The 14,873-nt window shown below is 43.1% G+C and overlaps 1 protein-coding gene across 1 annotated transcript in view; it reads left to right on the plus strand.

Annotated features, from left to right (window-relative positions):
- Positions 1–14,873, plus strand: part of T265_00716 (hypothetical protein) — a gene marked incomplete at both ends in the record, with an annotated part of 218,612 nt that overhangs the window by 56,474 nt on the left and 147,265 nt on the right. The gene's annotated exons all lie outside the window — the stretch shown is intronic.

Raw genomic sequence — 14,873 nt, forward strand, 5'->3', positions numbered from 1 at the left:
ATATATATACATATATATATGGGGCTTCTCAATGCTTTCCATTGGTGATTTACCTAGCTTACCAGGCCTGGATGGATTAGTTGTTCCTTGAAGCCAGGCCAGTGCCTCCTGTCAATTCACTTCCTGCTCATGTACATCATGCTCATTGAAGTATCCCACGTTCTGCCTCTGCAACTGCTTGAAAAGGTAGCTTACCAGGCCTGGATGGATTAGTTGTTCCTTGACAGGTAGCCAGTGCCTCCTGTCAATTCACTTCCTGCTCATGTACATCATGCTCATTGAAGTATCCCACGTTCTGCCTCTGCAACTGTATGACTTGAAAAGGCCTTGCGGAAACCCACCCCGGTAGTTGTATCACCTCCAGTGGAAGTGTGACTGATAAAGTCAGTCAACGAATCTCAAAGGCCAGAGTCACGTTTGCTAATTCACGTCACTCCTGGCGTCCAACAAGCGCGTCACTGAGTGTGAATGGTCGCGTCTACCGGGTACACTACGAGCTGCGTTGTTGTATAATTGCGAAACATGGCCCCCGAGGATAGATGATGTCAGCCATCTTCAGGTATTTGACAATCGGAGCCTCAGAATCATTGCTGGTTTCGGATCGCGTAAACAGATTCGTAACGAGGTGACTAGCAAACGGGCATTTGCTGGGGAAGCAAGTACTTCAATCGCAAAAAAATCCAGACCACTATAGCTCAGCCATGTACTCGCCTGTCAAAAGACCATCTACCGAGACGACTCCTTACCTACTTCAGAATGGCGCGAAACGAGAGCTGGACAAAACATATGATCTGGCAGGTGGGTATGAAAGAAATTATTAAGTTACCGTTGGTGCAGTTCACGACCCCCGTGACCCTTTCTGTGCCTGAGTGCAGACCTTGCAGGAAAGGGGCAGATGGACGTTAGTTACTTTCTAGATCATCTGATTAAGCTCCTGGGTATGTAGGCACCTGAGAATGCTTGCGACTGGACGGCACCGGGTCTCCTTCCTCACCCAATCTTTTCCTCTTCTTTTCCCTCTGAGACTTCAAATATAATTGGATGAGCTTTATGGTTTTTGCGGCAATGAAGTATGTGACAAGACTGTTGTCGCCGTCTCTAACGATGATGATACCTGGGTCAAATTTACCGGACAGCAAACACAAGTAACTAGTAACAGGTAGTAAGTAGTACAACTCTTGCTATCCACTATTTTTTCGGTTAATCTACCGTCCACCACCTGCCTGCCCGTACATTTGATTTGGTAAGCGCTTACTCACTTTTACCGGAAACCATGGTTATGGGATGTTGCACCCCTCGAGAAAATACAATGTTTTGGCTGCGTTGACTTCCCCCAGATGGAAACCAACAGGAAGGAAGAATATGGAAAAATTCAATTTTTGCCTTTTTCGTCCTACATTTACAATTTGTTAGATCTGTGCGACCAAATGAAGGCACCTGTACCCATTACGTTTAACTTACGTCATTCTTCTGAATACACGCAACCCACTCAGCAAGCTTATCGGAATTTTACTAATATGTTTTCCGGGACATTCACAATACTCTGCGGAAACTATCTATCATTGGTTTTGCCCGAATTTTTCGAAGTCATGCGTCAACTTGCATAGAAGGAAGGTACGCAAAGGTTCACGTCATCTAAACACAGTTACAAGAATCGTTCACTTCATTCCGCCACTAAATTTTTTTGGAATCAAGTTACTTTCATACACCTGTAGCCGTTCCGTAATTTTTGCATAAAATGATTGGCAGACTTCATGTTCATTTGTTTCAGGATATCTTGCTCATGTTATAGAACAAAAGTTTGGGCAAAATCTCATATCCAACTTTGCGGTGGTTATGTGTGTGTTAGTAGGAGCAACTATTACTGGAATTCTTACCAAGAATGGTGACGGAGGGAGTAATAATTCAATCTGGAGGTATTTGTCTTTGTCGCTCCACTCGTTAGTTAGACTAAGAGACTCAAGTCTGACATTCAAGAGGTACATTCGCTCTAAAATCCTATCTCCTTCTAATTGAAACTGTTGTAGGTGGGACAGCTCTTGAGTTACCGAAAATATTTTGCGTTCTGCTTAGACCAGTGCCTTGCTTCCGTTAATCTCTATTTACGTTACCCATGGTAACACTTACACTTCCGTTCAAATGGTGACATAAATTCCAAAAAATGTGGGCTAAGTGTTCGCTGGAACTCTTGTAACATCTGTCACTTGATCGGCACTGGCTGACTATCCACTGTCCGACAGTTGGATCTCGTTTCAGCAAATTTACATCATGCAACGTCACTCAGGCATCCTAACACCAGTCCAGTTTGGATTCAAATTGTTCTCTGGCGCCATATTACTTACTTCGGTTCCGAAAACACACGAAGTAGACCAGTGGGTGACAGGTGAAATATTTTAACTCTTTATCTTTTGGTTCGCAGCACTGCGTGCACAAAGTCTGTCTGATTAACCTAAAGTGTGCTTCAGTTTATCTGGGAAACTGTGTAGATCAATGACACTTCGTTTTTGTGTTTTAAAATTAGCTGATTGACTCGTGGATACATTAACCAAAGTATGGTGAGGCTAGAGAGGATAGAGTTGGACGATATTGAAAGAGTTTTGTGATGTCAAACAGCTCGTAGTAAGGAGGATCAATTCTGTCCAAAACCAGCCGCTTAATATTAGGCCCGTAAACAGGTGACCCTCGTCCATCTCAGGGACGCTTGGAGGTTGTTTTCAATGGGCACAGCATAACCGATGAGTGCTGCTAGAAGATGGTGAAATGATGTAGATGGTGGAGATTGGGAAATCTATGTTTACTGGTATGACGCTATCCCGCGCTTGCACCTGAGAGAAACTCATGTGACAGTATTTGTAGCAAAGTCGGCGCATTCCTTGTTTTAGATGATTACCTGTGGTTGGTTGTCTCGGTTTGACTGTCAAACAGAAACTTGAGAACACAGAACTAATTCGATACATGGAGAATTTTGTTCAAGGTTTGTGTGGTTGTAGAATAAGTCCATTCATAAACCGAAAGACGGCGGTTGGTAAAGAATGGAGGCAAGATAACCATAAGGGGCCACGCTGATTAGTTGTTCAGGTGCGCGCAAACAGACCAGTCTGACAGGATAGTGCGATTGTCGGTGCTGAACTCATGGCTACCGCCGCTGGTACAAACGTGGGTCAACTGTATTTGCACCTGGCCGGCCAAGAACGATCATGCCATAGATAAAAACGGGCTCTCGGAGCTGTATAGTGAGCGCACCGAAACTATTAAAACTGATACGATTCGAAAGATAACCGACTGCGTGTGTCATTAGAATCCACGAACCCCAACAACCATGCACTAAAAACCTTGTGCAAATTTGGAAAGCTGTTTGGTCTGGGAACTACTTTATTTCCCAGGCCTGTTTGACAATGACGTAATTCCAGCATGGCAGACATTATGGAATGACGCGATTCACTTGATTCCGTGATCCATTAATCCTTGATTCCCGTTCCTTTTTTATACGCACGTTTTCATGCGCCCGTATTAATGTACGTACTGTTTCTGTGGAGTATCATATAAACGTGTGTTACGTTAGCCAAGTGAATCGTCCGAACAAAACAAGCTTTATTCAGTATCTTCACAAATTTCTTCACTGGCTAGGCCAAGTTTTGTGGAACAATTGGGCGACAACCCCATAACGTCAAACATATGTTAGACGGTTCTGCAATCAGTGGCCGGACATTTGTCCAGGAGCTCCGAAAACGAATCTAGCTTAAAGAATATACTATAAAGTTTAACTGTCAACCTCTAAATCCACACACTTTCCAAAATTCTAAAAATCGCTGGGGGTGAATATTTGTTAATTTAGAATATGTTCGTTCGTGGAATGTTGCCAGCGGGATGTTGCCCTGAAAATCTTCTTGGGCTCACTGATGACCGTTACTCGTTCGTAATAGAGTGGCTCTCAACGTCAACTATTATTCACAGTCCAAAACGCTCCATATCTCAAATCTCTAATTGCATTTCCTAACATTCCCTCCTGTCAAGCAATCCCAGACTAACATCACCCAGATGAAGTGTTTTTCAGCCGGGATAACTGTGGCGTCTACGCAAGTGCGTTCGAGTGTACTGTAACATCAGGGTCTTCGCAATGATAGATGTGTTATAGTGTCGTCCCGTTTGAGAACCCAACATCAATAATAGATGAGGAATGTTTTGCCTTGCCTCGTTCAACAATGAAAGGATATACCTACTTGGTTCCGACAAATAACAATGTTTAGGTAGGCTGAAATTCGTTTGAATGCTTGACCACTACGAATTAACATATATTATAGCTGTTAGGTAGGCTAGACTCTTCAGCTTTCTAGTGGCGGAAAATGTAGTGATGCGACTGTTAGGCACCATATTTTACGAGACATTGATGCTGAACTAGCGACAACAGAACAGTTTCAGATGCAGCCAGTGTTCCATGTACTCGGAGTTTTGATTCTTCACAAACAAGCTTATCTGACCATTCTGCGCTGTGAGATTTCTGCTAAGTGGGTGATCATTTTCATTCAACTGGCGCCACTCATATGATCGATGGAAACTATGGGCAGTGAACTACCGGCTTTCCTACACTTAGTTCGCATCACGTAGGTCTAATCCCTTAATTTCCATCAAATTTATCCTGCAGCGGAACGCTCAATTTTACGTATGGGGCGACATATAATAATTTTCGAATTAATTTAATATTAAAGATAAAGCTAACCTAACTTCAACTGAAAGATTAATTGCATTTTGTGAAATGCCTCCAGTTAAATATTATTATAGACTTGAGTTTCAGTTAAATTTCGCTTATCTGTTGCTAACACTAACTTAATTTGGAAATGTGTGTTCAATTCCGCCGACGTACAACCGAGGCATCAAGTTTGAAGTAGAACTGATCGAAATTTGGAAGACTGATTCCCTAGATGAGGCTAAGAAGAACAAAATTGGTAGAGTGCTTTCCAGAGCTGTCCATAGGGCGTTGTTCCAACCGAAACAAGAGGTGCTGCAAATTTAGTTGAAGAATATTGTAAGCGAAAGAGAAAATGGAAATAACTCTAACTAGCCATTTTCACGTAATATCTCACCGCCGAGAAAATTTCCATTTCTCAAAGGTTAAAAAGCATACCACTTGTGTCTAAGTGTCTCACTACTTTTCCGATGCGCTACTTGAGGGTTACTGCTGGTACAACCTCTGAATTCGCACTCACTTTAAGTATGTACACCACAGGAACGCAGAAGACAGCCTCAGACCTTTGATGATCAGATACCTAGTTATGCATTGATACAACGACCACTGGAAACACCGGCATTAGTGAAAGGATGGAATCCAGTTGCTGTATTCGAAAAGAAATGACCAGTTACAAACTAACTGACAGAAATGTGGATGTCTAATGTGCACATACTCTTTGAAAGTTGAACATTCTCACCTATCCTGTTGGACTTTAATGGGTATTTATTGACTATTACACATCAGTACGCAAACAATCCAAAGCAGTTTTACAAAGTCCGCAATGCACTTCACCTTCGAACAGAGCGGGGCTTGGCCAGTAACCATAGACGCCTCGCATTATTCATCAGCGGTATCCATCGTTTATCTAGTAAAGTAAGAGCGCCCTTGGGTGCGGATTTGTTTACTGACCGAAACGAACTTATCCATTATAGACTATTAGAAACAAAAGCAAAAACCTAAAACCAATGAGTTTTAGGGATGCGAGCATCCTCAGACGATCTCTTAAACCAGCTTGGATCGTTTTGTAATTTCCGTATCAATATTTCATCGAATGCGCAAACTGCACTTTGACTCTTGACCAGACACTAAGATGTGTCTTTGCACTGATATTTCCGTTAACTTTCACTTTAATTTGTATGTTACTCTCCCGTATATCCCCATTTTTTATTTCCATGTAGATTTGCTGGAGATGACCTTCTCAGGGTTATATACCACACTTCTGAAGCTTACGTGAACATGCGGACTAAACTTAATGTTCTGATGGAGGCGATCCGTACATTCCCATTCAATGTACTGTAACCTAACGTAGGAAGGTCTTTCTTTCGGTGAAGACACTTTTATGACTGCTTTGATAACCTTGTATTCCTCACCTTCAGTTGAACTGACAATGGCAGAACCTGCCTGGTGTAGTAGCTGAGATAGCATTTCAAGCAGCCGCGGGTCGTCTGCTAAAGGATCCAACTTCACTAAAGTCCGACGAACTGGAAGTATGGTCTCAGACGCTGTCTACCATATAAATCTGGCACCATCAACTGGAAGCAATTGTTACATCTGACCCGTACCAGAGTCAGACGTTTCCCTGTTATATTTTCTGCTTGCGACAGTTAAGCGTGATTTTCCGCCCATGATGATGCTGATCATGTATTTCTGCGGTCCATAGATCTCATCGTGGTCCTGAAAATCAGATTTCAGTCTCAGCATGAAAATATGTTATGTGGTAAGGATCTCTACTGTCCATTAATACTAATTTTGCCTAGGGAGCCTCTTGGTATGGAAGAACCATTCAAAATGGCTACTTGTGTATGTCGATTGATGCGATCTCCCGTAATAATATATCTGCGTACAACAAGCAGTGCCTTCTTGTTGGTTATTTTTTTTATGACCCCACATCCACGAAGCTAAAACAACCTTGTAGAGATTTATTTGTATATATATATATTTGTATACCTTCTTCACCATTCAAATTTTCAACATTTTTCGCGGACTGCGTTACGTTTTGCGTGGTGTAAATTACCTTCCAGGTACATGACTCTTTGGTTTACCTGACCTGAACGACAGTTCATGATAGCGCAGCTACTATTAACATGCCTATCAATTTCAAATACTCGTAAATGGACTAATCACCATAACCCACTACCAGTATTATCAGGGCATACCTGAAAATGTATCGCGAGATTCTGCTATGTATTGGCCCACTGTTTGATTTGGTAAATAGTTAAATCTTCAGAATACCAGGTCTTCAGTAATATTCCTGTCCGATCGCTTAGGAGTCAATAAGTTCAAAAGATTTGAGCATACCTATTTAGCTCACTGATCGTCACGGATTAAAAATTCACGGAGGATAAGAGCAATAGTTTGTTCAGCTAACTGATCGAGGTTGTGTATAACTGTTGTTTTCAGTTGGATGACTACAATAAATAGTACACACTGTTTAGGAGGGAGAATACATCTGCATTCGTTCTTTCACACCATGGCATACCCGCCATCCATCAAGTTCTTGAAGGTTCCGTTATCCAAATCGCGATAAATATGCTTCCAGGATACGCTAAGTTTCAAAACTTTCATGTGGGTAGCCTTTGCCAGGCGACAAATTTCTGATGAATTCACCTTCTTGAATTACATTTGAACGACGTCGAGGCAAAGCAAGTTCGACCTCCCTCAGCTGACCATATATATGTTGCTCCTCAATGAGGTAACATGCTGATTAATTTAGCTTACCTAGCCTGGTTTTTCGAACATTTGTTAATTTGGTTCTGAATTCGACTTGGACACTGACTTCAGAGCAGCTTGAGCAGGTAAGTTGAGTGAAATTTCTCAGGGCGTTCGATGTGCTCTCGGTATGGCCTCGTGTCGCGCATCGGCCAAAACACTACACTGCAAAGTTTGCCTACTAGTAAGTATTTTTTGTTCCGATCCCGTAGACCGATGAGAAAGTACGGTGTTTGCTTCAGTAGACGTGAACAGAGTGCTGCGACTTGTCCGAAAATGTACATCAGACGCGATTTTTCTGCAACGTCTGCCAGTGTCTGTCACTGTGATTTATGGGTGGGCTGAGCAAAACGAATCTTTTACTAGCATCTGTACTTTTGTCACCATACAGACTCGAATAGTATGATTTTTCATTGAATTTTATTTCAGGACATATAAATGAGGATTGTTTTGGACTGACCGTCTACACGGCGCTAGATATTTTTCTTACCTTCTTCGGTATCACGGACTGCGACCGCATAGTTGCAGCTCGTCCTATTTGGTAACCCACCTGGTTTGAAGCCTCTTCCACAGGGCCATCATGTGTGGGGGTGTTGCGTTTTCCAGGTCCAATCACAGTACGTTTAGTTTAACTGCAAGATACACATTAAAATCCACATCATCTTGTAAGATCCGTTATCAGATGATTTTATACTGCGAAGAACATCTATGTTCACTCATTAGACGAGTTTATGTCGGAATGGGCGCCTTTTTACCAGTGATCCATACATTGTTGACGAATATTTTCAAGATCGCACAGAACTCGTGGTTGGTGGGACCAGTTTTGACATTGAGAAATTAGCGAAAAGTAGGCGGGGACGCTTGTGATGATAGCTGACAACTGCTTGTCGACCCCTTCCTGTCCGGCTTCTGGATGAGACACATTGGCGACATACACACTAAGAAAACTCACTCCCATTTAGAGTGTAGATAGTTATTATACTAGGATTGATAAAGTTTATTTAATCCAGTATAATTTCGCTTTTCGATTTGGCCACCGAAAATCTAACTCCAAATTCTATCGATTGTCCTGTGTGTTTTGACCACCGTGCAATCTTCCTCGGTCGGTGAACTAAGTTCTACCGAGGGCAGATGGATCAAAAGGGTGGAGCCGCAGAAGTCCGGAAAGAAAGTTATTTCATCTTCACCCCTGTCTAGAACTGCTTTGAGGCCATGGTGCACCTGTAGACTGTAACTGGAAACGTTTCCAAATCTTCAATGTGCATTACAGAATGTATAACCCATAAATGTAAGGCTTTCGGTAATTCCTTCCTTGTAGTGAACATAATGTCTCGTGGATCTAAGCACACATTTTCTCCTACAAATCTATCAGGATAACCAAACTTATATTTTTTGCATATAATGATACTTAAAAGTCTGAAATGCTGATCCAGCGTGCTACGTTTATAACAGATATTCTTGGACATCGACACTGTTGCGGCATTCCAACAAATGATCCGTCGCTGGAATATTCCAACCCTTGATCTTTGGATAGATAGTACCGAACGTTTTAGCATAGTGATAACATCAGTGATCCATCAGTGGCAAATCACCCGGTTATCTATAACGCGTTCAAGGCAGCGGAAATAAGAATCACCTCTGTCAAATGACCTATGCATTTTGAGCATTTCGGGTACCAGGTGCATGTATTTACCATGAGCACCTTCGTTTTATAAGTGCTCGTATACAGATGAATGCAGTTGTAAAACGAAAGGACATTTAAAAGAAAATTAGGTTAACATCCAGTGGCACAGTCGAGAACGGTGAACTTCATAAGTTCACTTCTTGGAAATTTTTAATTACCCTAATTGATTTTAAATTGTACAAGAACTTTCCATGAAGAAAACTACTCTCGAGGTCTCCTTGACAGCTCACGAACTTTTCGCCCTTCTTGGGTCTCATCAGGTAGGCACAGTCCCTGAATTTCCGTCAACCTCATGTTCCACTCGAACCTGAATTGGGCAGAATACGACAGGTACACTGATTTGCATATCACTTTGTTTTTCGCGGGAGACTCAACTGAATCTCTCGTTATGATGATCTTCAACGGAGTGTACTGTTATCTGGCGTCCAAGTTCATACTCGTTGCCGGTTGCCACTAGTCTTTACAGTCCTAATCTGTGCACAGCTTCTCAAAGGCTCGTTGTAAGACTAACTCGACACTGATTAACTGATAAACGGTTGGTGACGGAAACATCAGTTAGTTTATGAGATTTTTCAGTCTGTGAGTGCGCCAGCATACCCGAAATCAGGCTTGCTGTACACGGGCGCATCCACATCGTGCCGCTCGCGACAATGTCGAGGGGCTAGGTTGTCCTAATTCCAAACAAGCGAAACTATGACCGTGAGGCACATGCATCTCCAATCGCACATCAATGGCAACCGGAATAGGCAGCTTCCGGCTAAAATGATTGTGTAATACTCTTCGGAGGAATGCGACATTAAATCCAAGGAATTCAACGCGTGACATCATTGCTTCGCTGCTTCCTGGAGTGCTAGCATTCACCTCAACGCCTTTATTAGGTTGGGTGATGGCTCTCAACAGGCGACTGCAGGGTCATATACCGATCCTACACCTTCCAGCTTAGGGCACTGAATAAGGATATAGCACAGGCGGCTCCACACAAACGGTTTCTTTTGGTATGTCAATGGACAGAAGTCTGTTGTTACATAATAAACGTGACCCGACGTGGGGACCGTATTGTTGCAGAAGCATTTAAGCTAAACCGTATAAAGCGTTTCTGGCCTGATTTTCACAGGAGGGGATTGTGAGCAACTCATGCAGAAACAGAGGATAATACTAGCTGTCTGTTGGCCTCTGGAACTTTGGATTGGATAAGAGAATTTTCTTCCCCAAACACCACCTGTCAGCATCATAGTTGAGCGCGCTTCCGGAGCTATTAAGCGGTTTCGATGCAATAACACATCCACTATCCCTGGAACCGCTACATACAATCATTTAGTGAGATGTGTGTGAGATGTGAGCATCAACGGAACGTGTTTAACAAATAGGAAAGCCTGTGGAGAACTGACTGTTTGCTGCACTGCTTAGGAAAACGCAGCCTCTTCTGGTGCTTAGAAGGTATGGCAATATAGTTTTCCCAAGAAACTGACCCAAATGTGGGTCAGATGACCCATTCAGATGTTGCTTAAAGGCGTGAAAACTTCAATTTTTTGAAAGAATACAGTAGCATGCAAAAAGTGGGGAGGATGTCCAGCATTTGTTTTAAATTCATGTGCCTCACCACATGGCCACCAGACCAAATAGTTATCCGATGAGTGAAGTGTAAGTACAATAACATCTATGCTTGGGTTTTCATCAGAGAGAATGGAGACCGGGTACAAACTAAACTGATGGATACCATACAGGCTGTCACAAGCTGTTTAGTTCATCCACAGATTCTGGGGCGCTTCCGGTTGCTCTAATTAACCTCTTCTAAGATCGGAGTTCTCAAACTGGTAGAAACTGCCAGGAAATTTATGGTAAAATTTCATTTGACAAACACTCGTTTGCATAGGAGACTAAGAAGATGCGTATAAGAGAGGATGGCGATCTTTGATCCCTTTGGACCGTAGGCATTCTTAGAAGATTTAGTGCGGCTAGAACGAAGTAAATACTGCAAGCAAGGACGGAAAAGGACATCATTGAGACTGGGTCTCCCCAAGTTTCACTCAGTGACATACTCCCGGCGTTATAAGTGGTGAAGTTGTACACTGTGGGTAATTTAAATATACTGTGAGGACCCAAGTAATGATCAGAGTCAAAAAGGGAGGCTAGTTTGGAAGAAGTACATATTTTATATTTCTGCAAAATTTTCATTTTGCTTCCAAGTTTTCAAAAATTCCGAATGAAGGACTGCGGGCGAGTTCTTCGACATAACGCTTCATAATATAACAGGGAAATGTTCTGGCACACTGGTTGCCTAGATGAGGACGTAGGACAGTCCATTGGTTGTGCCTGAATCGGGCCTGCCAAAACATGTGATAAGAAGACCGAACAACAGGAACACGGGCTATATTGTCAGGTCGAACGTACCGAGCTAGTACGTAGATATATAGGGTGGCTGAATGACCAAATATGGTCACTAGCTTTGTTCGTTCTTGTCCAGCCAATAGCGATGCTCCTTTTGGGTATGGTATACTCCGTCCACGCATCTGCTATCCGAAAAGTGTGGCTACTGATGGTGATTTTTCATGCCTGGATGCGTCCTGAAAATGAGCCAGTGTGCGGTGATAAAAAAGCCATCATTATGCAGCAAAACTTTAACTAAATTTCGAATGTTATCTTCTTAGCGACGGTCCATCACCGAATACCCTGCAATTTTCCAATGGCCATGAACTTCTCGGATGACTGCCATTGGACTTAGTTAGCGCCCGCGAGTCACAGGATAATGAACAAGGGTTAGCAAGATAGCGGTCTCAATAGTTTGGATGGGTGTTGAAGATCCATCTAACAGATCCAACAGCTATCATACCGTTCAAACTCTACTGCTGATAGCCACAGGTCGTCCGAAATTCACCGATGGACAGAAGTATATGTTGCTACGTCGAAATGTCGACATTCGACCTTATAAGGTCTCTCTTTGGTAACCCTCATCATATCTACAGCCCGACGTTTCTTCTAACCCTTTTTAATGGTAACGCACGATAGCCTGGTTGCATCTCTAAGACCCCTGTTTGAGAATTAACTTCTACGGTTGTTCGGTTACAGTGTCCATGGACGTAGGCTCCGAATTCGGGAGTAGTCACTACTCTGAAACTTCAACCACTCTAAGTTGCCAAGAGGTTAAAAAGTCTCACCGCTCGCTTAAGGCGTTTACTTACTGAACCAATATCTTTAGTTTCCATAAAGAATACTACTCCCCGAAAGCCTATAACCGGTTGCTCATCAGGTAGGCGCAATATCCAAGTTCCCGGCAACCTTATGTTCACCTTTAACCCGAGCTGGACTGATTTTGACAAATAAATTCATTCGCAAATCCACTTGTTTTTCACGGGAGACAATTGAATCTCTCGTTTACGATATTCTGCAACTACGTATGCCGCACAAGGACACCTCATGTTTCAGTGGATACGATATTGGGGATATCGCAGTATATTTTTTCATCAAGGAGTCTACTCACAAGATTGCTAAAAACTCTTCGACAGCTATATCCTGAATGTCAAACAACTCGCCAATAACAAGTTTGTCTCGGCTCTGCTCTACTATTCATGAAGCTAGGTATACTAGAAAAATGTATAAAACTACTACAACTTCCATGAAATCACGACATTGACTACTGCGGATTGGCGAACCTATGCAGAGATACAGTGCTCCATGCTCAAGGAAACACTTTCCAAGATACTCAGAAGACTCAGTTTCTAACTCCAGAAACACCTGACGTACTTTATCACGAGCAGGACACCTCACAAATGATAGATTTGTGATCGAGGACCATGGTCGGCCGACGGAACTATCAGATTTGGGTTGGCAGAGGATGCAACTCGACTCTCTGCAGATGCATGTACCCCATGTTGGACTACGTGTAACTCTGGCTATTGGAAGATGGTTTCGCCCGGATCAGTTGTGCTCACTAATGATCTACTGATGATATTTTGGTGGTGTCAGAAACAAACGCATGCTTCATGTTCGATGCTGTAACGTTATGATGGTCATGATTGGATTAGAAATACTTCCGCAACTCACCGGTCGATTATTTCACACTGAAGATTATTGCAAAAATAAGTTGCTCGCACATCTATTCCCCATCGTCACGGCTATAAGACCGCTAAAGCCATTTTTCAGGTTCATTCTCAGATATTGTCCAGAAGCACTGGGACAGTGCTTGGCCATTCAGTCTCCCTCGCTCGGTGCATTCTCACAGGGCGACGTGGTGCGGTATGCAGCCACACTCTGACTTTCCACTGAAGGTGTAGGCTGGGAGCAATTCTGTTTTTGTTTATTTTCCCGAACTCTTATGTCTGTTGTTGAGACTATCCTCACTATGGACTCAATGTGTGGTATACGCACGTGGGTGTGCCGAGCAAAGCGGCACAGTAGCACCAGGTGGTGTCTATCTGGCAGAAAGACTACCACACAACGCGCAAATTATGGGACGGAGAAGGTTTTCCAAATTGCTGAAGGAAATACGGGGATAGTTCAACAGAATGAAAGCGTGACTTGTGCCCGGCTGATTGGTCCTTGTTACAATCCTAATCGATCAAACGAATAAGAAAAAATAACGAATAGGAAAGAATGGGGTGAAACCCAGCAGGATTCTTGAGAATACCACAACTGATGACGGATCAGTCTTCGCAGGTTAAAGTATTATGTCCACCAGGTCTTAGGAGTTTCTTAGCCAATTCACCTCGATATTACTGAGATATAGAGCTGCTCTACAGGTAGCAAACTTAATACTTCTGTATCGACCGATACGTCCGTATGGAAGGAGAATAGATACTCATGGTCGGAATCAAGAGGTATACTCCGAAATGAGCAGCACCGTTGTATCGCGGCTCTTCACCGGTAGCTGACTACTATATAGTCCACCTGGTGCCACGACTATTTTGCATTTGGTGGCCTCCAACTCACATGTTGTAAGTGCCTATTCTGAACAGTGGTGCCGGCTAGAAGTAAGTCCTGATCAGCGTATGGATATAGAAGTCGCTTTACATTATCCTAGCGATGAACGTCAATCCCGAAGCAGCTGCCAAGATGAGTTTCCCCAAACACAAACCTGCCAAAAACACGCTCTTTGTAATCCTTACAGACCGGAGCAACTATGGCAAATTTCTATAGAAGCTGTCTTTTACACTAAGCCAATGAACTGGTCAAATCTCCAACACAGAAGGTACTGAGATTCATTGCATCAGGATCACCAACCAGCCGAAGAGAGAGGTGCGAGAAATCTGAGTTTGTCCCGAGGGCCTTAGGTTTATGGTCAAGCTGGGGTCTGGCGTGCTTGCTTCGGAGAGAAAAAGCATGCATTGGTCGAAAGAGGAAGTAAGTTTATTACAAAAACTGACAGATTATGAATGCTGAGAGACATGGAACAGAATTATCGGATCTACTGAGCGCATATTTTAAGATACAAAGGTGAAATACAAAACAACGGTTAGGTGATTGATAGCTAGGCAAATCAGCGACAGGAGTCAGTACACGAATACACGTGATGTCAGATGATAGTTCCCGGCTGCCTACAGTAGAGGAAGGGTTTCGGTTGAGGCATCCAACCTTGGCCCTTTGAAGCAAAACTTCGATTCGCATGGCAGTGCAGAGGTATAGAATTTTGTTTGGGGATTACTTGCAGCCTCTGACTCAAAAAGTATAACCGTGTGGCAGCGATTGTTAGGGTGCCCTTTTGGGGGATACTGCCCGGGGCCAACAACTTGGTCCCAAGGATCTGGCCTGGCCTCAGGA

The sequence above is a fragment of the Opisthorchis viverrini genome (assembly GCF_000715545.1).
Source record: "Opisthorchis viverrini unplaced genomic scaffold opera_v5_7, whole genome shotgun sequence".
Taxonomy (NCBI): domain Eukaryota; kingdom Metazoa; phylum Platyhelminthes; class Trematoda; order Opisthorchiida; family Opisthorchiidae; genus Opisthorchis; species Opisthorchis viverrini.